Source organism: Pituophis catenifer, unplaced genomic scaffold (genome assembly GCF_029215685.1).
Source record: "Pituophis catenifer annectens isolate HBS135680 unplaced genomic scaffold, rPitCat1.0.hap2 SCAF_2, whole genome shotgun sequence".
In the NCBI taxonomy this organism is placed as follows: domain Eukaryota; kingdom Metazoa; phylum Chordata; class Lepidosauria; order Squamata; family Colubridae; genus Pituophis; species Pituophis catenifer.
The window spans coordinates 280,714,897-280,738,842 of record NW_027256882.1 but is presented as its reverse complement, the minus strand read 5'-3'; positions in this window follow the sequence as shown (position 1 = coordinate 280,738,842).

Genomic DNA, 23,946 nt, shown 5'->3' with positions numbered 1-23,946 from the left:
TACCCCTGCCCCCTGCCCAACTGGCATCCACTTTGCAGTGGCTAATTTATCTCCAGGGTGTAAGAGAGAAACTCTCAACTGTATTCTCCTCAGATATTTACTATGCTTAATAACATCTCCTTAAACTCTACCTTTTCTTTCCAGAACATTTGTTCGATCTATTTTCTCACAAAGGCATACACAATGCCCAGAGGTGGTATTTAGCCGGTTTGGAACGATTCGCCTGAACCGGTAGCAGAAATCGTGGGTGGGTCCACCCACCCGCCCTGGCTCTATGCCAGGGGTCTGCAACCTTAAACACTCAAAGACCTGTTTCCCACAGAAAAGAAAACACCGGGAGCCACAAAAACCCTTCCCGTGCCTGACTATTTCTTGAGCGGCCACAAAACTAGCATATGTAGTTCTGTTTTCTTCTGAAACTTTTCTTTTCTTGGATTTATCCATGGTTGGCCTACCGGGGGTTGAAAAGCTCAACAAATTGTGTGCTGGCGGTATCGCATATTGGTGGTTGTGACACATATTTTGAGTGACAGGGAGCCGCAGCAGAGAGGTGAAAGAGCCACATGCGGCTCCAGAGCCGCAGGTTGCTGACCCCTGTTCTTTGCCATCCTATTTAGGCACATTTTTGAGGCCAGGCGCATGCACGGAAGGCAGGCGCACGAGTGAACCAGGCGCGTGTGCACACGAAGCAAGCATGCACTCGTGGGGCAAACCAGTAGTAATATAATCCGAAACCCACCGCTGACAGTGTCCCATATCTGAGTCATAGTTTGTACTACATTTATACATAGGGCAAGCAATGGGGGGGGGAAATGGGAGACGTGTGTGAAGAGAGTAACTAGTGAATTGGTACTTCTTGATGGAGAGTCACCATACTTGAGATAGCTGTTGGGTGGCCACAAAAGGTGGAACTACCATATCTTTCCCAATGTGTGTCTGTCATGTTGAGTGATACAACTTTCAATGTAGGAAATTTTATTTACTTATTAAATTTATATGATGTCTATCTCACCCATAAAGTGTCTCTGGATGACTTATAAAATAGTGAAAAGATATGCCAGTATATAAAAATAGTTAAAATTAGTAAGTCTTACTAATTAGTAATTAGTCTTTAGTAATTAGTAATTAGTCTTACTAATTAGTAAACAAGAACTAAGACCAAGGGAATAGATGGCACATGGGCAGGTGTCAGGCCTGGAAACCATCTTTTGCATTGAATCTTCAGGCCTGCCACATTTAGTGCTGTGGGAAACTGGAAGGGGGGATTCTATGGAGCCAGGCAGATATATAGCCATAATAACATTCCTTTCTATGGGAGTCAAGGATATCCTGTCCTGCACCTGGAGAGGTGTGACTGGGAGGCATCTTCAGATGGGACGGTGCTTAGATTGGACCATGTGATGGACATGTGGGTGCTGGGAAGGGACTTGAACTTTCCTTTGGGTGGGGAAAACCTGGAAGCTTTCAGATTCGGGTTTTCCCAGATGTGCCAATATGACATCTCTAATAAAATGGATCTTTGAGGAACTTTGAACCTCAAAGTCTTCTTTCATTGGGGGTGTTACTTGGAACCCTGACACAGTGTGTTGTCTCCTACCCCGTCAATCACTTCCAGGGAACAGCATCCCCTTCAAGGCCCCAAGCCAATGGAAAAAAACATGTTTTATGTCCCTTCTGGAAGGCCAAGAGAGTAGGGGCAGATCTTGCCTCTGATGGCAGAGTATTCCACAGGGAGAGGACCACAGCAGAAAAGGCTCTTCTCCTCAACCCTTCACCTGAAATTCTTTGACAGATGGGTGACTGTAGCAAGATCCTTCTGCTGGAGTGAGAAATAGTTCCTTTTGTGACACTGATTCTCAGCATATGAAATAAGCAATCGAGAAAAAGTATATTATATTTCCACTATTTATTGCAATAGCAATAACACTTTGGATTTATATACTGCTTCACAGGGCTTTACAGGTCTCTCTAAGTGGTTTACAGAGTCAGCATATCGCACCCAACAGCCTGAGTTCTCATTTACCAACCTTGGAAGGATGGAAAGTTGAGTCAACCTTGAGTCAGTTAGGTCAGGGTCAAACTGCTGGCAGTCGGCAAAGTTAGCCTGCAATACTGCATTCTAAACACTGCACCATCATGTCTAGACCAGGAACATGTCAACAAAGAAGCCATTCCATCACTGGCTATCCATGATGTGTTTTAAATTAACAGAATTAACAGAGTTAATAGTGGATCTTGGAGGTCTTCTAGTCCATGGGTGTCAAACTCGTGGCATCACGTTGGCTTCACATGATGTATCACAATGTTTTTTCTCTTCACGAAGCTGGAGTGGGTGTGGCCTGTGCTTGACATATCCGGCCCAAGGGCCACCAGTTTGACACCCCTGTATTTAGTTCAACCCTCTACTCAAGCAGGAGAACCTATACCATTCCAGCACAGCTGTATTGATTTGCCACTCCTTAATGGAAAGGGAAGCGGTGGCTCAGTGGCTAAGATGCTGAGCTTGTCGATCAAAAGGTTGGCAATTCAGCGGTTCGAATCCCTAGTGCCTTGTAACGGGGTGAGCTCCTGTTACTTGTCCCAGCTTCTGCCAACCTAGCAGTTCGAAAGCACATAAAAATGCAAGTAGAAAAATAGGGACCGCCTTTGGTGGGAAGGTAACAGCGTTCCGTGCACCTTTAGCGTTTAGTCATGCCGGCCACATGACCACTGAGATGTCTTCGGACAGTGCTGGCTCTTCAGCTTTAAAACAGAGATGAGCACCATCCCCTAGAATCGGGAACGACTAGCACATATGTGTAAGGGAAACCTTTACCTTTTTAATGGACAGGACCAAAGAAAAAGAGATTTATGTGAGATCAGAAACGTTGCTAACTAATCTCTTTTCTTCTGTGTCTTTCAAAAGTGATAGTAACCATAAAAACCTAGTTTCTGTTTATTGATGGAGTGGCTATTTAGAATATTAGTGGTGTAGCCTATTCCTCTAGCAGTTGTAACTTTTGATGATCATAAGATGCATGCTCCAAAGAAACCCACTCAATTAGCCATTATTATTATTAACCACAAAAGGAAATATTTGACAAACAAATTGAGGGTGACATTTAAGGAGAAAAAATTATAGTCCTGAATAAATTTCCTTCCGTAAATTGCATGAAATCACATATCTTATTAAGTTCCAGGGAATTACATTATATATGCTAGAAATGGGTAGCCTTTGAAAACAATAATGAACTGTGTTTTTGCACTCATTTACATACCTTTGATAAATTACTGTAACCAGATTAGGGAGATAAAATAACTAGTCTATTAATTACAATGATTATTATTTAACAGAAAATGGGATTCTGGGCATGGTATATAGTAAAAAGAAGACTTAGCAATGCATTATGTGGATGTGGTATTTTATCTTAAGGAGCAAGATAAGTGTCCAGTCCTTTCAGCAATTGGAAGAATATGTTCATTACCTACAGAAGATTTATATGTACAATTGAGGGTAATATTTTAAAACTATTTGTTTGATTTCAGAGTATACAGAGAACATGGCAAAAGTAATTCTTTAATTAAACTTTGCAAGTTTTTAAGTGAAGATGCAAAACCAGGACTTTATAAGCAAGGAAACACTTTGGAGTTCTTGGTGCTCTCTGAGTTTAGTTATTTGCTTGCAGATGTTACGTAACATTATCAGGGCTAGTGAGTGTGGAGTTTGCTCCCTGTTTATATATGGTAGCTTGTTTGGCCAGTACTGGTGAAGGTATGGTTTGCTTCAGGGGTGAAATGCTCCCGGTTCGGACCGGATCTCCCGATCTGATAGCGATGGCGGTGGGTGGTTTGGAGAACCAGTAGCAGAAATCCCTGCCCATCCGCCATGCCCAGCTGAGCTGCATGATCATCAGAGGCTTTTTTTTTTTACTTTTAAAAGCATTTTTTCTACAAATGCTTTTAAAAGTTAAAAAAAAAGCCTCTGATGATTGCGCGGCTCAGCTGGGATCATCAGAGCCTTTTAAAAGCATTTTTTCTACAACCTCTTCGGCTGAAGAGGTTGTAGAAAAAATGTTTCTAAAGTAAAAAAAAAAAAAAAAAGTTGGCCACACCCACCCATCACATTACTCCCCACCACCAAGCCATGCCCACAGAACCGATAGTAACAAATTTTACATTTCACTACTGTTTTGCTTCTTGATCAGTCCTTGATTAGGATAATGTTTTCATGGACCTTACCAATCTCTACCTCACTACTCTACTAACGAAGCCATGAGAAAACACTCAGATGTTTCACATTTTTGCTAGCGTATTATAGCATAGATGAAGAGTTGAACATAGAATATTTTTGTGATGGATGCATCTCTCCTTTGATACATCACCCTTGTTTTCAGTATGTCTCCTGTAGATCTCTTGAAATACGCCCAACAAGAGCTTCTGATTATATGTTATTTGGATACTTTTTTGTTCCTGTAAGATCTCTTGAGTTCAATACTTCCTGCCAGCTGTTCTGGTGGCTTGTCTAAATGAAGTTGAAATGTAAATAAATTTGAAATTCAGCAAGTGTGTGTTCTTGACAAAACCAAGCTAAACCACGTTTGGCTAAGTGACTTTGGGGGAATCACAGTCTCTCAGCCTCTGTTACCAGTTGTAGTGTCTAATTATTCTGCATTTGAACAGGTCTCTCCAGTTCTCTTAGTCTTCCAGTTTCAAATTGTTTTTCCAGACTCTCTTGCAGTAAATAAAAGCAGCATGGAGGATGCTGCTTTAGGAAAGATCCTCCCACTTCACGCCTTCTTGCTTAGACTATTCAGGATTTTGTGTCACCACTTTTGCTACAAAGAAAGGAGAGATGAATGGATTGACAGACTTGTAGCCAACGTGGCACCATTGAAAGTATGAAAGTTATAAATTATGAAACTATGAAAATTACAGATTATATTTGCAATTAAAGAGCTAAGAGCTTAGATGGCAATGTTCTGATTTCTTGGCAACACATTGATTGCAGAAAATATGACTTCAGTAACAGAGTTGTTAATACCTGGAATGCACTACCAGACTCTGTGGTCTCATCCCCAAAACCCCAAAACTTTATCCTAAAACTGTCTACTGTTGATCTCACCCCATTCCTAAGAGGTCTGTAAGGGGCATGCATAAGTGCACCAGTGTCCCTACCATCCCTGTCCTAATGTTCCCTTTAATTGTATTCATTTTATGTATTCAATTCATGCTTATACTTATATATATTATCTAATATGTACTCGACAAAATAAAATAAATGAATAAATAAAATAAATAAAACCTTAGATCATGTAGAACTAAAGCATTCAATGATTGCTCTTTGTATTGCCTGGTGAATAAATTCAGGACATTTTGAAAGTTGGTAGAGTCTGAAAGTCTAGGGAGATTCTCAGTTATCCAGGTCATGGTTGTCTCAAAGGTGCTTTTTTCAAGAGGCAACTGGACTTTCTGGTTTTTCTTTGAAGATGTTTTTGCTTCTCATCCAAGAAGCTTTTTCAGCTCTGAACAGTTGAGTGGATACGACCTCATAGATGATCCTCACTCTGTCAAGGACCTTGGAGTACTCATCTCAAACAATCTAAGCACCAGAGCCCACTGTAACAGCGTTGCCAAAAATTAAGATTTGTTAACCTAATCTTGCGAAGCTTCTTCTCCGGTAATATTATACTGCAAACTAGGGCATACAAAACCTTTGCTAGACCAATTCTCGAATACAGCTCATCTGCCTGGAACCTGCACTGTATATCGGACATTAATACAATTGAGCGAATCCAGAGGTATTTCACAAAAAGAGTCCTCCACTCCTCTGCTCACAACAGAATACCTTATGCCATCAGGCTTGAAATTTTGGGCTTAGACAACTTAGAACTACACCGCCTTCTGTCTAACCTAAGCATAGTACACAAAATTATCTGCTACAACTTCCTACCTGTCAATGACTACTTCATCTTCAACCACAATGACACACGAACACACAATAGATAGAAACTTAAGGTAAACTGCTCAAACTTGATTACAGAAAATATGACTTCAGCAACAGAGTGGTCAATGCCTGGAATGCACTACCTGACTGTGGTTTCTTCCCCAAACCCCCATAACTTTAACCTAAGACTGTCTACTGTGGACCTCACCCCATTCCTAAAAGGTCTGTAAGGGGCATGCATAAGTGCACCAATGTGCCTACTATCCCTGTCCTAATGTTCCCTTTTATTCGTATTAATTTCATGTATTCATAATCATGTTTATACTTATATCTAAGTATAAGTATGCTTGACAAAAAACAAACAAACCAGAAAGTCCAGTTGCCTCTTGAAGAAAAGCACCTTTGGGTAGAGTCTGAAAGTTGTGACGGTAAACATTTCATCCTGATATGGATTTTAGATTCTTTTCTTACAGATAACCCAACTGCCCTTTTGCATAATTTGTATCCCAGATACATGAGTTCTTCAAAAAATTATATTATAGGTAAATATATATATCCTGGTTTTCTCTTAACATTGAAATATTGATTCCTCAACTCAGTTTTTCTAAAAATGCTCAGACTGAGAAAAGAAATTGGGTGTCTGTCTTTCAGCTCTGTCTTCAAACAAGGAAAGTCAGAGCAGAGTCTAAGTTCCATTCCATCAAGCAGCTGAACAAGATTCCAAAACAGCCACTGGGAAGCTTACATTTCTGAAAATAAATCCCATTAAAGTCAGCAAGGTTATTTGCTGACCCAGAACTAGACTGGAAACCCAGCTAAAGTTATCCGTTTTTGGAATTTAGTTGCCAGTAGAATACTTGATACCAGTTAATATTTATTTAAAATAGCGAATTCCAATTACTATTTACTAAACTAGAGTCATATAGCAATAGCACTTAGACTTATAGGTTCCTTCCAGCTCTATTCTATTGTAAATCTGGCTGACTATGTGACCAACCATCATATTCATAAACAAATAGAAATAGAACAACTGTGGCCAAAGAAAGCAATGATAGTACCAATAGCAATAGGCACTTTGGGTGAAATCCCAATACAACTGGAGACCACTTGAACACCATAGGCATTGACAAATTCACCATCAGTCAATTGCAGAAGGCAGCTTTACTCGCAACAGCAACAATACCTTTAACACCATTAATCATCAACATCTGCCTATCCCAGGTCTTTGGAAATGACTCAACAGGAAATTAAATAAAGCAATATAACAATAGCACTTAGACTTATATACCACTTCACAGTGTTTTACAATCCGCTCTAAGCAGTTTTGTAGAGTCAGCATATTGCCCCCGACAATGTCTGTCCTCATTTTACCCACTTCAGAAGGATGGAAGGCTGAGTCAACCTTGAGCCTGGTGAGATTTGAACTGCCAAATTGCAGGCAGCCCAACTTCAGAGGTAGCCTGCAGTACTGCACTCTAACCATGGTGCCACCACAGCTCTAGAATTGACAGTTTCTACCATCCAGACCTACATCTGAGCTCTGGCTACATTTTTTAAAAAAGAAAATTTACATGAGTTATACCCCAATTTATCCAGAAAACTGTTGGTGGATCATGACGTGGTCATACTCACTGATGCCACTGTCATATGCCCGTAGACGTTTTGTATATAATTACGTGGATTTCGTGTATATATTTACCTCTCTTCTGTCATGTTATCATCATATGCTAAATAACAATAACAATTCCTTAGTCACATCTTATTTTAGTCACATCTTAAAAACTGCGCTACTCAGAACATAGTACATTTTAAGAAGATACTTGGTTGATATCTAGGATTCTGGTAGCATCTGTACCCTTTGACTATCATTAAGTGTTGTACCTTATGATTCTTGAAGAACATATCTTTTTTTTAATGTACACTGAGAGCGTATGCACCAAGACAAATTCCTTGTATATCAAATCACCCTTGGCCAATAAAGAATTCTATTCTATTCTATTCAACCTGTATCAACCATGAGTGCCAGTCAATAATATCTGTGATACATTTTTAAATGTTCAGTTGAGTGAGTTTCACGTTTATTTTTATTTTATTATTCATATTTCTATGCCGCCCACTCTCCGAGGACTCTGGGCAGCTTACACCAAAAACAGAATACTAAATAGCATATTGCCCCCAACAATCTGAGTCCTTATTTTACCCACCTCAGAAGGATGGAAGGCTGAGTCAACCTTGAGCCGGTGAGATTTGATCCGCTGATCTGCTGAACTAGCAGTCAGCTGAAGTAGCTGCAGTACTGCACTCTAACCACTGCGCCACCTTGGCTCGTTTAATGAATAAAAGAGATAATAATAATAATTCCTCCTCGTCCCCTCTTTTTGGAATAGCCTCCTATCAGAGATCCTATCTTTTAGGCTTCCAGAGAGCAGGCTCTTCTTCCATGGGTTAAGATGGAGTTTACCTGGGAAGCTCTTTGGTCTGGTGCCAGAGGAAAGGATACTTCTATGAGGTGCTCTATGAGCATGGTGGCATTCTTGCAGAAGTTTCATTATCAAATGAGGTGACATCATCGTGCTAGCAAGAGTAATTCAGGTAGTCCAGGACTTGCAACCATAACGGAGCCTGTCCATCATAATCATACATTGTGATCAGTGGTGGGTTCCTCCCGGTTCCGCCCAGTTCCGCCGAGCCGGTAACGGTGATGATATGATGTCACTGAACTGGTTCTGACCCCTGCCCCTCCCCCACCCCCCACATTATTCTTACCTTTTATTTGGCCCCACCCCCAATCTTTTGCTGCCTCCTGAGTCCCAGCTGATGGACTAGAAAGAAAAAAACTGTTTAAACTCTTGCCGCGGGGCTTCCAAGGGCCGCCCTACAGCTGATCAGTGGTAAAAGGCAGTTTGGTGGTAGACCAGTGCCTGCAAAAATACATGAGTAGACTGATGCCTGCAAAAATAAATGGGTAGACCAGTACAGCTCTGCAAGCAGTTAAAAGCCTGGTAGACCAGTACCTCCTAAATCCTAAAGAATTGTCACATGACCATCAAACCATGCCCACAAAATAAGCCACGCCCACAGAACCGGTAGTAAAAAAATTTAGAACCCATCCCGATTGTGATGGTCATAAAATTCGACTGTTCAGGTTTTATTATTTGCAGCGATCATTAAGCAAATGTAGTCATAAAGCACTGCCAAGATTGTTAAGTGAACTTAGGATCATTAACTTGACCTATCAGGTTTTACAACCTTATTTTTAGTGATTGTTAAGCGAATATGGTGCTCGCAGAGGACTACCATGGTTGTTGAGCAAAGCCATGATCGTTAAGCAAATGCTTTAGTGATTAAGTAGTTAAGAAATTGCTGGTTTTCAGCAAAAACTAATGAAATGCAGTCACATGACTGCAGGATATTGCAAACAGTCATAAACCATAGGGATGGGGAGACTGTGGGAACTTCAAACCCAGGTCATAGGTAGCCACAAATTAGGTCTGTTGTAACGTTGAATGGTTGCTTAGCGACCACTCATTAAGTCAAGGACCACGTGAACAGAGATAGTCTGCAGCTAATGTAGTTCTTTTTTATCTTTTGCAGTCATATTCACAGCTATGGCATACTTGAAAACAACCTTAAGTGCAATTCTTTCTATAATTAGAACAATATAGTCTCAATATCTTGAACAAGTCCCAGGGTTTATAAAAATTGACCTAAAGGACCAAGACAAGGCTTAGTCAGGTCATTCTGAAACTTATTCTTGATGGACACTTCTAATGTTAACCAATTAAAATGTTTACTGGGCAGATTAGTCATGGATGAGTTCAATGAATTAATCCACTGAGCCATCCAGTCCCATAGGACATTATAATTTGCTTTCACAATATTAAAAAAAAAAAAAAACACCTTTATATTACATCCATTGTCCTGGAGCTGAATTGGTTTTATATTCCTCTTGAAAGTTCAGTTATGGATGGTGACAAATGTAGAAGGCGATAAAACTCTTGTGAGCAGAGTCTTTTGATCATCAAAACGTTCTCAAATAAAATCGTTATAATTAAATTGGAGGCTCCATCCTCTTTTCTTTGTGGAACATTTTCCTACATTTGTTATTTCCGGCATTCCCCATCCCCCATCCCCCCACCCCCACCCCATGCTATCACTTAACTCAATAACAAGATGCCTTATTTTGTTCTCTTTTCTGCCTTGGGAGAGGATTTTAATTCTTTTCAATTTTTTTGATTATCTTATTTCTGTTCTCATGCTTTTACTATGCTTCTTTGTATGTCCTCCTTTAACATTAGCTGCCATTTTTGTTGGTTTGTTATTATTCTACTAGACAGCAGCACGGTGGCCTAGTGGTGAAGGCACTCGCCTCCCATTTGGCAGGTTGAGAGTTCAATCCTGGGTAGCGGCAGATGTTCTTCTCCTAGGGCGCAAAGAAAAAATATCTGCTGCAAAACTCCATGTAGGCATCAGGAAGGGCATCCGGCCAGTAAATGCTCAGCTTCATGCATTTCTCCTGACTCTACCCTGAATTAAGGGATTACAGGGTCATAATTTAGAGATGTTTCGGTTATTTATGTCATTCTATCAATGCTAAGAGGGACGCAGTGGCTCAATGGCTAAGACGTTGAGCTTGTTGATCGAAAGGTCAGCAGTTCAGCGGTTCAAATCCCTAGTGCCGCATAACGGGGTGAACTCCTGTTAGTTGTCCCAGCCTCTGCCAACCTAGCAGTTCGAAAGCATGTAAAAAATGCAAGTAGTAAAATAGGGACCACTTTTGGTGGGAAAGTAGCAGCGTTCCATGCGCCTTTGGCATTTAGTCATGCCAGCCACATGATCACGGAGACCTCTTCGGACAGCGCTGGTTCTTCGGCTTTGAAATGGAGATGAGCAACGCCCCCTAGAGTCAGGAACGACTAGCACATATGTGCGAAGGTAACCTTTACCTTATCAATGCTTGCATAAATAAATAGTCTGCCATTATATCTTAATAATAATGTATAATATATCTCAAGTTTTTAGCCATTTTAATATAACAAAATTCTAAGTATGCAAATGCTTTATCCTATAACTAGAGCCTGTGGCCTCATATTATTCCCCACCAGAACAGGAAGGCAGGGTATGTTACAGGTTCCATAAATTAGATATATACATTTGGTGGGACAATGAAAAAGGGCCTTCTCAGTGATAGCCCCTTCTCTATGGAACATCATTCCTCCTGAGGTATAGTTGGCTCTCACACTGCTGCTTTTCCAAAAGGGTATAAAAATGTGATTTTTGTCAGCAGTCTTGGGGACCAGAAATGAAAACAGAGCTAATCAAGTGGCTAATTTGATTGTTTTGTTGCTGCCATGGGGGTTGGGAGGTAGGTGTTTTTTTAATCAATTTTTTATTATACAGTATATACATTTGTTTAATAAATAAACTTCTTGCAGCTGTAGTTCCTTACTCAGCCCCAGACAGTCACTTGCTCAATGCTTGATGCCTCTGGTATTCATTCATTCATTCATTCATTCATTCATTCATTCATTCATTCATTCCATTTCTATGACCACCCATTTCAGTCAATGACTTTGGGCAGCTTACAATTGAAAAATCTATATTAAAGTTAAAAATCTTGCAATATTTTAAAACAATAAAAACGGTAAAACCAATAAAAACACTGAAATTGTCCAAATTAAATATACATAGAAACAAGATACTTGACCAGTTAGCAATATACAGAATACAGAACAACAGAGTTGGAAGGGAGCAGGGATGGGTTCTACTTACCTTTACTACCGGTTCACAATGGGGCCGCATGCGCAGAAGCATTCTGATGACGTTGGGGGTCGGTGGGAGGAGCCTCCCGCCGGTTTTACTACCAGTTCTATAGAACCTGTGCGAACGGGGGACAACCCACCACTGGAAGGGAGGTCTTTTAGTCCAACCCCCTGCTCAAGCAGGAGACCCTATATGGTCTCCAAACTCTTCTTAAAAAGTTCCAGTGTTGGAGCACCCACAACTTCTGGAGACAAGTAGCTCCACTGATTAATTGTTTTCACTGTCAGGAAACTTCTCCTTGGTTCTAGGTTGCTTCTCTCCTTGATTAGTTTCTTGTTACTTCTTGTCCTACCTTCAGGTGCTCTGGAGAATAGGTTGACCCCTCTTCTTTGTGGCAGCCCCTTAGATATTGGAACACTGCTATCATGTCACCCCTAGTCCTTCTTCTCATTAAACTATGGGCTTTTAGCAGACTAAAAGCATTGTGATTAACACCAGCTGTCTGCAATTACTGTAACTTCGAATCTCACCAGGCTCAAGGCTGACTCAGCCTTCCATCCTTTCTAAGGTAGGTTAAATGAGGACCCAGTTTGTGGGGGCAATAAGCTGACTTTGTATAAATATACAAAAGTATGAAGGCTATTGCTTAACGCATTGTAAGCCACCCAGAGTCTCCGAAGAAGGGCGGCATATAAATCAAATTAAAAAAAAAAAACTAGACATACCCAATTCCAGCAACAATTCTTTATGTGTTTTAGCCTCCAGAGTCCCCTAATCATCGTTGTTGCTCTTCTCTGCACTCTTTCTAGGGACTCAACATGTAGCCAGGTATGTATTGGAGAAGAGGTAGACTTCTTCTTTCTACTGTTGCTCCTCTAGGGTTCTGAGGAGTTAAGCAGTACTTGAGTTTATTAATGATTGGATGCATTGAGAGTCTTCTTTTTCTGGGGAGTGAGGATCCTGCTGTTTCATTCTTACAGGATCGGGTGCTTCCAGTGCCCAGGTTCTCTAACACTCCTTGCTACCTCCCGGACTTCTACTCTTTACTAGTATTCTGGGCTGTCTTGAAACAACAATACTTGTCATATGATCAAGAAATGTACTGATGTCTAACCTCAGTATACTTCTTTGTGGTTTTAACTTATTGGTTCTGATCTGATCCTACTATCTTGGGCAGTAGAAAAACAAGTCCTCATTCTATTCTCTATGACAACATTTCAGATATCTAAGTACTTACAAATATGCTGGTGAAGAATCTGTTTGGAGACCTTGCTTACTGTAGATGTCAAATTGACAGCTTTGTAATGGGGACATTTGTTCTTCTCCAATCTTCTGGGACCTCTTCCAGGAATTCTCAAAGACTGCCAACAATTATTCTGAAATCACCTTTGCTAGTTTTTTCAGTAGTTTAAAATGTAACCTTAACTCTCTTCGGGATAAGAGGGAGGGAAGGAAAAACATTATCAAGCTTTCAAGTTTCCCTTATTGTAACCTATGTCAACAGAGTTTCTGTATTTTTCAGGAAGAAATGTTTACTGTTTACTGACCAAGCCTAACCTAACAAATAAATACGAAATAGAAGTCATCATTTCATTATCACCTATGTCCAATTCACCATTTTCTCCTTGAAACAGATTTGTATTCTCTTTGCCTTTCCTTTTGTTTCTTGGCGTTTTAGTATATCTAACAAACCTCAACTCACTCTGAACTTTAATCTTTCTCACATAGTTCCTAAACTTTCAGGAAACTTTCTCGAATTCTTTATTGGTTATGTGCCCGAAACTTTCATTTTGTATACAATTTCCCTTGTTCTCTTCAGAGTGTTAAGGAGCTCAGTGTATATCATGCTGGTTTTTTTTTTTTAAAATTTATTCCATTTTCTTTTCTTATAAGAATTGTATATGGTTATTTTATGAACATTTCATTTTATAGCATTTCTCATCTTTCCTGAATATTTTGGGAATTCAAACCCTTGGCCTTGACCTATCTTCTCACAGAGATCCTCAAAATCTATCTTGCAGTACAGGTAAAGTCAAGCTGCAGTATGAGCCTGACCTTGTTTGGCATTTTGAGCCACGGTGGCACAGTGGTTAGAATGCAGTACTGCAGGCTACTTCTGCTGCCTGCCGGCTGCCTGAAATTTGGCAATTCGAATCCCACCAGGCTCAACGTTGACTCAGCCTTCCATCCTTCCGAGGTGGGTAAACTGAGGACCCAAATTGTTGGGGGCAGTAGGCTGAATCTGTAAACCGCTTAGAGAGAGCTGTAAACCACTGTAAAGCTGTATATAAATCTAAATGTTATTGCTATTAAATTGAGTTTCCCTTGAACTGGATTTTCATGAATTCAATCACTATCTCAGGGATCAGTCATTTCTTTAACTAGTTCCTCTCTCTTAATGAGGATTAGTTTCAGGATACTAGACCCTTTCTTCATCTTTTGACAAAATAGGTTAACAACAGGAGGGGCAGGAATTTGTGGAAACTTTGCTTCTTGAAAGAGATTCTAGTGGATGTCAAAATAATTGAAACTCCCCCCCCCCAAACACACAAGTCTGAAACATTAGTCATCTGATGCAAAAGTCCTCACCTGTATCTTCTGCCCAAAAGAGAGAGGAGAGGAGAGATCCATCTCCCTTTACTTTCCCTTTCAATCTTCTATTTATGCTCCACAGTCACTTGCTCAGTGAGTTTGCTCTCTAGTTAAAATCATAGAGTTGGAAGGGACTTTGAGGTCTTCTAGTCCGACCCCCTTATTATACGATCTTATAGTCCAACCCCTTATTGCAGGAGATCTTATTGTATCCCAGGCAAATGGCTGTCCAATCTTTTCTTGAAAACCTCCAATGATGGAGCACCCACAGCTCCAGGAGGCAAGCTGTTCCATTGATTAATTGCTCTCTCTGTCAGGAAATTTCTTCTTAGTTCCAGGTAGTCTTTAACAAGCTTCCACTCATTGCTTGTTGTCCTGCCTTCATGTGCTTTGGAGAATAATTTAATCCCCCTTCATCTGCAGAAAAGATGTTGAGTCTTTGGAAAAAGTTCCGAGAAGAGCTGAACTAAGTATGATCAAAGGCCTGGAGACTAAACCATATGAAGAATGACTGCAGGTTTTGAGTCTGGCTCAAGAATTAGTCTGGCTAGTCTAAAGAAAAGAAGAATTAGGGGTGACAGGATAGCATTATTTCAGTAATTGAGGGGCTGCCACAAAGAAGACGGGGTCAAATTATTCTCCAAAGCACCAGAGGGCAGGACAAGAAATAATGGTTGGAAACTGATCAAAGAGAGATGCAACCTGGAATTAAGGAGAAACTTCCTAACAGTAAGGACAATTAACCAGTGGAACAGCTTTGCCTTCAGAAATCATGGGAGGTTTTTAAGAAGAGACTGCACAGTGAGTCCAGTCTGAGACTGTATAGGTTCTCCTTCTTGAGCAGGGGGCTGGACTAGAAGTCCTCCAAGGTCTCTTCCAGCTCTTATTCTATTCTATCTCTGTGACCTCCTCTCCAATACTGGAAGACAGTTATTGTGTCACCCCTAATCCTTCTCTACATTAAACTAGACATACCAAGTTCACAGGTAACCATTCATGGTACAGCTTAATCTCCAGAACTCATATCATCTTTGTTGCTCTTCTCTGCACTCTTTCTAGGCTCTCAACATCATCTTCTTCTTCTTCTTCTTCTTCTTCTTCTTCTTCTTCTTCTTCTTCTTCTTCTTCTTCTTCTTCTTCTTCTTCTTCTTCTTCTTCTTCTTCTTCTTCTTCTCCTCTTCCTCTTCCTCTTCCTCTTCCTCTTCCTCTTCCTCTTCCTCTTCCTCTTCCTCTTCTTCTTCTTCTTCTTCTTCTTCTTCTTCTTCTTCTTCTTCTTTTGTATTGTGGTGATTTCTTTATATGACATCTCTGTGTGGCAGTTCTGTATATGTTCACTTGAACTGCCTCAAAGCTGGAGCAACGCGTCAATCGGACACAGCGAACAATCCACAGCTAGTAGAGAAACAATCAGCAGTCAATCCACAGCCCTGAGAAAACTGTTGCTCTTTGCAAAAAAAGCAAAAAAAAAAAAAAAAAAAAATCAGCCACAGCAGCTGCCAGCAGCCTCTCTTCCCTTCCTTGTCCTTTCCTCTCTCTTGCATCTTTCTAAGCCCCTCGCAAACTCCGATTTGCTCTCCCTATTTGCTCACTTACCTGTAATGATCCAGAGAAGCGTGTTTCTCCATAACCCGAGACTCTTCTTAATGGTCTAGGTTAATGGCAGCACACAATCATCCCAATTAGAATAGAAAACATGTTTTTTTTTTCCCTATTCTACTAGCATTCTGCAGAATTCGCTCAGCTCAACTATATTAGATTTGCGATGTTAAATGTATCTTTGCATCTGTTAAGCGGGGTTGTTTCTTTTTAATTACAAAATGGCATTACCTGGAGAGGGTGATAACTATCAGAATATAAACAGGTGTAGAGTAGAAAATTCCTTCTCTGGCAGACGATGGCTGCTGACGATTGGTTTGGTGTTTATTTTTTCCTTAAGACAAATACAAGCTCTGAAATCTGGGCATCATTTGCTAAGAAGCATTCTTTTAAAAAAACCCTCCCTGTTATGACCCTGTAATCCCTTAATTTGGGGTAGAGTCGGAGCAACTGGATGGAACTGAGCATTTACTGGCCGGATGCCCTTCCTGACACCATGCAGGAGTTGTCAGGAAGGGTATCTGACATTTAATATGACATTTCTATGAGACATTTAATGCTAAGAAGCATTAAGTGTCTCATAAAATTTGACATTGTCTCCTTAACTGCAACATAATTTTGCAGCTCTTTTAAACAAATATATCCTTTAAGTGTTTGTCTATATGGACCACAGGACAAGTTATTCAAATGTTTCTTCTATCCTGTTCCGAAATGGATATCTAACAAAATGAAATTCAATGGTGAAAAAAGTAAGGTTCTACATTTAGGCAAGAAAAACGAAATGTACAGGTACCGTATATGTAGTACCTTGCTCAATAGTAGTAACTGTGAGAGGGATCTTGGAGTCCTAGTGGACAACCGTTTAGATATGAGCCAGCAGTGTGCAGCAGCTGCCAAAAAAGCCAACACATTTCTGGGCTGCATAAACAGAGGGATAGAATCAAGATCACGTGAAGTGTTAATACCACTTTATAATGCCTTGGTAAGGCCACACTTGGAATATTGCGTTCAGTTTTGGTTGCCACAATGTAAAAAAGATGTGGAGACTCTAGAAAGAGTGCAGAGAAGAGCAACAAAGATGATTAGGGGACTGGAGGCTAAAACGTATGAAGAACGGTTGCCGGAACTGCAGTGGTGGGTTGCCCCCGGTTCCCACCGGTTCTATAGAACCGGTAGTAAAACCGGCAGAAGGCTCCGCCCACTGACCCCGACATCACCAAAATGCTTCTGTGCATGCGCAGAAGAGTGTGGAGCCCCGCTATGAACCAGTAGTAAAGGTAAGTAGAACCCACCCCTGAGGAACTGGGTATGTCTAGTTTAATGAAAAGAAAGACTAGGGGAGACATGATAACACTGTTCCAATATCTCAGGGGCTGTCACAAAGAAGAGGGAGTCAAGCTATTCTCTAAAGCACCTGAGGGCAGGACAAGAAGCAATGGATGGAAACTAATCAAGGAGGGAAGCAACCTAGAACTAAGGAGAAATTTCCTGACAGTTAGAACAATTAATCAGTGGAACCACTTGCCTCCAGAAGTTGTGAATGCTCCAACACTGGAAGTTTTTAAGAAGAGATTGGATAACCATTTGTCTGAAGTGGTGTAGGGTTTCCTGCCTAAGCAGGGGGTTGGACTAGAAGACCTCCAAGGTCCCTTCCAACTCTGTTATTGTATTCTAATTGGGATGCTTTGCTTTCTGGAGCAGAGGGGGAAAAGTCATTTTTCTCAATGAACAAGTTCCCTGAAACTGCCAAAAAGTCCTTTCATGTAAGGGTAAGGATTTCAATGAGCAATTCTTCTCTTTGCCTATCCTTTGCAGAATCTTCAGTCTGAGTCACTGATTTGTTGGAGAATAGAGAGCCATTTTCTTTGCCAATTTTTAGATGGCAAAGACTTTTATTGATCCACTCTTAGGGAAATGGATGATAAAATGAATGTGTGACTTAAAAGAATATTTAAGCTCTGACAATATAGTTATTTCCCACCCATCCCCAGCAACCTAAATTAAGAATTGAAAATAGAGTTTTTCCCCTTCTGAGCGCATTCACATATAAATGTCACCTCTTTTGTACTGTGTTCTAAGTAACAAGCTGGGATTTCCTCCAGAGCAGTTGATAAAATGGCAAATGAAAGCTATAGAGCAGTAACTCCTGCATGCAAATTGTACATTTAATATAGGCCTCTTTTGCCAGAAGATAAGTCATCACCTGACAATGAAATACAAATGGCCTGTATCAAAAGATGAAAATCAGATTATTTACCAAAACATCTGTTCATTGCAAAAGAATTGGTAGGCCTTTGATAAAGAATTACTTTTGTGACATTTTGTGGTGCAAATTTCAATTCAGAATGAAATACAGGAGCTGAATTTAAATCGGGATAAAACAGCCACCATTAATAAGCAGAAGAGAAATGTCCCACAGGTCTGGGAAAAGCATATATGAGATTAAGGAATTGCCCTATGTCAGTTGGCAACCATAATGAATTTGTTTAATAAATAAGTATTATAAAATGAATAAAAATAATAGACAGTTTCATTAAGCCATGATCCATTTGACTGTGCCATAAAACCTGGTTTACAACCACAGTGGATGGACTCACGTCATTAGGATTTTTTCCCCCCATATAGTCCTCGACTTATGAGAAGGGGTGAAATCCAGCAGGTTCTGACAGGTTCTGGAGAACCGGTAGCAGAAATTTTGAATAGTTTGGAGAACCAGCCAATACTACCTCTGGCTGGCTCCAGAGTGGGGTGGGAATGGAGATTTTGCAATATCCTTCCCTCAGGAATGGGGAGGGAATGGGGATTTTGCAGTATCTTTCCCCTGGAGTGAGGAAGGAATGGAGATTTTGCAGTATCCTTCCCCTGCCACGCCCACCAAGCCACACTCACCAAGCCACACCACACCCACCACAGAACCGGTAGTAAAAAAATGTGGATTTCACCACTGCCACTGACCATAATGGAGCCTGCCTATTACAGTTAGATGGATGGTTGTAAAGCAGCTAATCACATGATCAACATGATTATATGACCTTTTTTTTGCAGTAATCATTAAGCAAATCACTTTGTTTGTTTAATTAATTGCAGTTGTTAACCAAACACCACAGAGATAAAGCAAACCCATGTTTTGCAATGGAGTTCTGTTGCTGTAATCTGGACATAAATGCTGAAGGAGAGCCAGTTTGGGCTAGTGGTTAAGGCACCAGATCAGAAAGCAAAAAACTGTGAGTTCAAGTCCCACCTTAGCCATGAAAGAAATCTGGGTGACTTTTGGGCCAATCACCAGAACTGTGAGTTCTAGTCCCACCTTAGGCATGAAAGCCAGCTGGATGACTGAACCAGTCACTCTCTCTCAGCCCAACCCTCCTCATGTTGAAGGGAAAATAGGAGGAGGAAGGTGTGTTGGATACGTTCATCGTCTTGATTTACTTGCAAAAAATAATAATGGCAGGATATAAATAATCAAATAAATAAGTAAAGAATAAAAAGCATTGTATGAGCCGCGGTGGCGCAGTGGTTAGAGTGCAGTACTGCAGGCTACTTCTGTTGCCTGCCGGCTGCCTGCAATTTGGCAGATCAAATCTCACGAGGCTCAAGGTCGACTCAGCCTTCCAGCCTTCTGAGGTAAAATGGGGACCCAGATTGTTGGGGACAATATGCTGACTCTGTAAACCGCTTAGAGAGGGCTGTAAAGCCCTCTAAGTGCGATTGCTAAATTGTGCTCACATGTGCTCACATGACCACAGGACAACGCAAATGGCTAGTTGCCAAGCTCCCGAACTACAGTTATGTGACCTTGTGAAGTAGGTTCTGGACTCAATGGACTGTGATCCGATTACACACACAAATGCACTGAAGTATGCAAGTTGAGAGAGGAGTCTTAAGAAACTATTTGGTTTAATAAAAGAACACATAAAAACCAGTGGTGGGTTCCTCCCGGTTCAGTCCGGTTCGGCCGAGCCAGTAGCGGTGACGATATGACGTCACCGAACCGGTTCTCCCCCCCCCCGCCCTCCCACTCACCCACCCACGTTATTCTTACCTTTTATTTGGTCCCACCCCCAATCTATTGCTGCCTCCTGAGTCCCAGCTGATGACTAGAGGGAAAAAAACTGTTTAAACTCTTGCTGTGGGGCTTCAAAGGGCCGTCCTACAGCTGATCAGTGTTAAAAGCAAACAAATGAGTCGGGTCGTAAGTGCGAGGACTGGTTGTAAGTGCAAGGACCTTCCAGAAATGACTCCGACCAGCTAGCCACGCCCACCTAGTCACATGACCTCCAAGCCACACCCACAAAATAAGCCACGCCCACAGAACCGGTAGTAAAAACATTTAGAACCCACCCCTGACAAAAACAAAGCCTGCAAGAAAACTCCAACAGCCAAAAGCTCTCCTCTCAGCGAAGTCGATCAGCTCTTCCTGGAGTCATTCCACAGCATGGGAAGTTCTCAGTCCTTTGTCTGCTTCCTCAGAAGCAAGGCAGTGACTCAGCTCTTTTGCTCCATCAAAGTGACTTCAGCCACGCACAGAGAAGCGTACGCAGATGCGATGAGAGCCATGATAGCTCAGCTCCTTTCTTCTCTGTGTCCCAGTGTCCGCGTGATGCAGTCTCGGCAGCTGCTTATATGCTGACTCATTGTCCGTTGAAAAGCCCGGGAAAGCTCAGAGCCAGAGGCTGCACTCTGATTGGCTTATTCAAATGTTCAGACCGGAAACCAATCAATTACTGCAGCAATATGCTGAGAGGTGGGGGAGGGGCACCAGAACCATATTGTAAGTACCTTTTGGGAGGGAGAGGTCCATCATGACATAAGTCGTAAGTTGATGACTATCTGTATTTGCATGAGGTCAGCAAATCAATGGTCTCCCTTTTTTTATAGCAACTTCTTATTTTTAAGCAACTCTTTCCAATAAAGGAGAATATGTGTAGCTCATGATTGAAATGGGGTGAGGGGGCTTGATGCTCTCTTTGCTTCTAGATAATTTTCTTGCAGACCCAAACAATGTAACATCATCAGTTCATCAAGGACTCCTCAAGCAACTGTTTATTAGAGTTATTTGCCAAAATAATAAAAAGGCGGGGTTCGAATAAATAAAATAAATTAGAATCATATCTGAGGAAGAATGCTCAAAGGAGATTCAGGTCAACATTCAGAGTCCTGTGCACCAGGTGAACTGAATCCTAACAATGGATCTGGATCAGAAGCACTGATGTTAACCAAGAATCTTGTGCCCGAAACTCTAATCCTGATTTACTAGCCAGCCTAGAGACTCACGGCACAACTCGGCTGAATATCTGAAGGCAAAGAGCTATTGATATCTGGTCGCCACACATTATCCATTAGGAATATTGACATTCCTGAGAACGTGTTGAAGTGAACTTGCAGCTGGATCAGGCTTGATGCGTCTTATGTGAATTCAAGCCAAGATGCTCCACTCTTCCAGATGAAGCTATATGAAACACTCTGCCTGGAATCACCTTCCTTCCTTCCTTCCTTCCTTCCTTCCTTCCTTCCTTCCTTCCTTCCTTCCTTCCTTCCTTCCTTCCTTCCTTCCTTCCTTCAACAACCCAACTCCCAACAATTCTGAGCACTTCATAGCAAAACAGGGGAACTAGGAAACAATACAGCAATAAAAGGAAATAACCCAGAGCAAAGATGACAAAACCAGGCCATAACAAAACACACATCCACTCCCTGAAAATGGCTCCCCAACCCTCGTACAAGAACCAGGTCTTCAAGTCCCTCTGAATCTTCAGTAGGGTGGGAGCCTCCCAGATATTCTATAGTTCCATATTATAAATGGAAATAATATCTAATTGTTTGCAAGCTTGGACTCCTGATCTTTTATCCCGAAGGGTTAATAATTTGACAAGACCAACTCCCAGATACACCAAGTCTTGGCTAGTTGTAACCTAACTTACATTATTATTTTTTTATCTTTGTCATCTGGGCCTTGACTAGGACTTGGATATTTATGGGTCTTTTGCAAGGGTGAAATCCAGCAGGTTCTGACAGGTTCTGGAGAACCGGTAGTGGAAATTTTGAGTAGTTCGGAGAACTGGCAAATATCACCTCTGACTGGCCCCAGAGTGGGGTGGGAATAGAGATTTTGCAATATCCTTCCCCCAAGAGTGGGGAGAGAATGGGGATTTGCAGTATCCTTCCCCTGCCATGCCCACCAAGCAACACCATGCCCACCAAGCCACGCCCACAGAACCAGTAGTAAAAAAAATTGGATTTCACCACTGGCCTTTTGGTTATAAATAATATAAAAATGATTGATTTTACTTTGATTTCATTATTGAATTAAAGATTATTTTTCTGAGTCTCTCCCTGAATTTTTTTTGGAGTGAATTAGATCATAACTATGCTTTGGCTTCTTCAGGTCTCTTGCACCAACAAGAACTGGAGATAATTTAAAGGAAGGCAGCACAGCCCCTAATTCTAATAAGAAGAGCTGGGGTGAGATTCATTAAAACTCACCAGGGGTGAGTATTCACTTACTTTCCCTACGGGTTCACAAACGTGAGTGCGTGCACGGCCTTCCGCACATATGCTCTGCTCGCGCATGCGCCTGGCCTCAAAAACATGCCTAAATAGGATAACATATAGACGGGGAAAGTGGGTGGGGTGGGCGGGCCCACATATGTGATTTCTGCTACTGGTTCGCCCGAACTGGTCTGAACTGGCTGAATACCAGGTCTGGGAATAACTCAAGATGCATTTTATCTTTTTCATGGTCTCCCTAATCTGAATTCTTGAGTTTGGGCTTTTGTTTCTGCATTCTAATATTTGAGGAATTTCAGCCATCAAACATTTACTCCTCAATCATCTTATAATGTTTAATCTGTTTCTGGTTTACACCCGGTTCTTAAAGTTGATCCAATTATATGCAAGTCCGCAGGAGATATTTTATCTACGCGACAGTAAATAAATAAAACCCACATTTTACTTGAAATCTTCAAATTTATTGTAAGCTAAATTTAAAAAATTAGGGCTGACATGACCTAATCAGGAAAGAAATGTTTTTAGCTATGCAGGTAGGCAACAAACAAATTTGGTTAAAAAAAATGTTTCTTCTAAAAATAAAGGAAGTCTTCAATCCAAAACTGTCATGTTTTGACTGTTACAAAAATCTCAGCAACCAGCAATTTAAAAACATGGGGAAATTGCCATATCATTATTACAGGACAAATAAGAATAGCCAAGTGAGCTGTTATTCTTTTCTATAGATTTCTAGAAGCGCAGGTTAAAAACAGTCTTTTTTCAGAAAGGATGGGATGCTATCGATGGGGTATCAAGTGGCCACATTTCAGGGTGGGGTAAGAAATTATACAGTACAACTGCGGTCCCCAACTTTTCCAGCTTGGTGGACCAGCGGAGGTGGCAACACTGGTGATGGGGAAGATGGTTTCGCACATACACATGTGGCACTCTCACAAATGCAGCTTTGCACACACATGTGCAAACACCCATGACTTCTACAGCTGTTGTGGCCTGCCAGAGGCCTGCGCGGATCGTGGCTGATCCCGATGAAGAGGAGGCTGCTGTGGTGTCGTGCCAACAGCCTGCACAGCCAGCGCTCGTGTCGGACAGCGAGGAGGCTGAAGAGGATGTAATGCCAGAGGCAGAGACTCAGCCAGGGCCTTCAGAACCTCCAGAGGCTCCTTCCAGTGGAGAGAGCGAAGTGGAGGAGCCTCTCCTCAATGCTCGGGCACGCAGGGCTACCAAAAGGCAGGAGTGGCTACCCAGCAGAAGGAGGTCTACTCGAGAGTAGGGTTTGAGGATAATTGGCCACTCCCTTAGCCTATTTAAGTCGCATGCAGCTAGTGCGTTCTTGCTGGAAACAACTTGTATTTTGAGTATTTTGGTTTATCATATCTTGTTTTCTGGGCTGGTTGCCAACCTTTGCCAGTCTTGTTTATTCTTGTTACTTAATAAATTTGATAAGGACCGTTGGTGCGTGTCAATATCCTCGGAAATCTGGAGCTGGGGCAGAACAACAGCCCAGTTCCCAACGAGCTGCGGTCCAGCTGGGCCACAGACCAGGGGTTGAAGACCCCTGCAATACA